The sequence below is a fragment of the Carlito syrichta genome, unplaced genomic scaffold (assembly GCF_000164805.1).
Source record: "Carlito syrichta isolate Samal-C Ts95f unplaced genomic scaffold, Tarsius_syrichta-2.0.1 Scaffold142856, whole genome shotgun sequence".
Taxonomy (NCBI): domain Eukaryota; kingdom Metazoa; phylum Chordata; class Mammalia; order Primates; family Tarsiidae; genus Carlito; species Carlito syrichta.
The window spans coordinates 2,947-5,196 of NW_007086952.1; positions in this window are offsets into that span (position 1 = coordinate 2,947).

Consider the following 2,250-nt stretch of genomic DNA (forward strand, 5'->3'; position numbering starts at 1 on the left):
CCGTGGGCTCAGGCAATCCACTCACCTCAGCCTCCCAAAGGCGCGAGATTACAGGCTGAGCCACTGAGCCCAGTTTAGCCATCTTTATTATATCCCCACAGGCTGTAAGCAGTCCCTGAAGTAAGAGTTTACAAGCCTTATCTTCTTTAATCTTCACAACAATCCTTTATGGTAGGTACTATTTCATTTGTTTTGCAAGTAAACTGAGGCAGAGTTAAAGAAACTTGACCGGAGTTATTCAGAAAAATCAAAACCAGGATTTAAAGCCAGGCAGCCCACCCTAGAAGCAGTCCATCACTCACTCAATCCCTCCCCTTTAAATCCCTTCTCCACATGACTTGGCAGGCCCTATCTAAAATGGATCTGACTGTATCCCCTCTGTGTAATCCCCTCTGGCCTGCCTGCATGTTACCGCCTCTGTCATCTGGCTCCAGCTACCCTTTAGGACTCACTTATACTGCCGCTCCAGAGACAACACAGAGTCCACACCAGCTCATCCTTCTCCTAGTGTTGATTCCTCTACCAAAATGCCCCCTTCCACCTTACCTTTCTGGAGAAATTCTGTTCATCCTCAGAATTTTCTCCACGAAAACTTTCTTGGGGCAATCCCTTCCGGTCCCCTCCCACTGTGGGACATTTTCTGTCCTCTCAATAAATCCTGCTTTCTAAAAAAAAAAAAGAAAAAGAAACCTTTCTTGACAATTCTTTTGCAGGTGGTGGGATGAATCCTGTCTTTACTCTCAGGAGCTGTGTGACCTGGGCCTTGGGCAAGTTATTCTGTCTTAATTTTCTCATTTGTATAATGAAAACAGTAAGAGTATTTACTTCACAAAACTGTTGTGAGGATTAAATGAGATGATGTAAACTAAGCACTTAGCATGGGGCCTGACATACAGTATTCAAAATATTTAGCAATTATTATTAACTACCTGTCCCTATTCTTCTGTGTAGCCAGATCTCCAATGCTGCAAGTATACCACTGTAATATGATTTCTTCATGGGGTGCTCCCCCACCAGAGTGTCATTTTCTTGAAAGAAGCAGTCACATATCACCCAGCTTGTATTTTAGCACAGTGCCTGCCATATCATGGGCACTTAATAAATAATTAGACTGCTTAAATACTATCCACCTTTCAAGGACCAGTTTGATTCCTGTTTCCTCCCCTAATTCTCACCTAAAGCGTCCAATTGGATTTTCCCTTCTCAGAATTCTACTGCCTAACTAAGCACATGTCTGGTATTATATGAAGAAGTGTTTCAACAAGACTACAAGTTCCCAAATCACCTCTTAAGTTGTTTATCTGCCCAACAACAGTTAATATTTCCAACTGCAAAGGGAGCGTTCAGCAATCATTTGTGAATTACAATATTGCTGTCCAAGCCTGGAAGCGTGGGAGGGCCCACCTTATCTTTACTAATAAGTCATCTGTCTCATAAAACCCAGCTAACAGCTCAACTCCTGATTCCCCTCCCCTTAGCTCTTGGAACTCTGCTTAGAACGACAGACATCTGCCTGTAGTTGTATGCTATTTCACACCTGAGCTTTCCCAAGGAAGAACAGATCTTCTCGTTCCTTTTTATTTTCCCTCAGGGCCAATAGAGGGCACTGTATGGGCGTGGGCTACTTATGTGGGTGTTGTTGGCTCACTGCAGATATCCTTAAAGGCAAGTATTCAAGTGATTTCTTTTGCCTGCCTTTTCTATTCCCAGGCCACACCAGCTTAAAAAAAAGGCTGTTAGACAATAAAGGTGACTTCATTCCTGCTACCCTGTATATCAGATGGCTCAACTGAGCGGCTTGTCAGCACAGTCATCACCCAAGCATGCCGGAGCAGTGGAAGAGCTCTTGACTCAACTCTGGGACAAAGAGTTTAGAAAACACCTAATTAGGATCTCTGTTACCCAGGCTGGAGTGCGGCGGCACAATCATGGCTCACAGCAGTCTTGACCTCCTGGGCTCAGGCAATCCTTCCACCTCAGCCTCCTAAGTAGCTGGGACTACAGGCGCATGCCACCACGCCTGGCTAATTTTTTGATTTTTTTGTAAAGATGATGCCCAGGGTCATCTCAAACTCCTGGGTTCAAGCAATCTGCCCACCCTGGCCTCCCAAAGTGCTGGGATTACGGGCATGAGCCATCACACCCGACCAGAATAGTTATTTGAAGCACTGCAGAATCAGTTTGGCTGCCTAGGCCCAGAGTATAGGAGTGAAGGAGAAGGATAACAAGTTTTTTTTTTTTTTTTTTTTT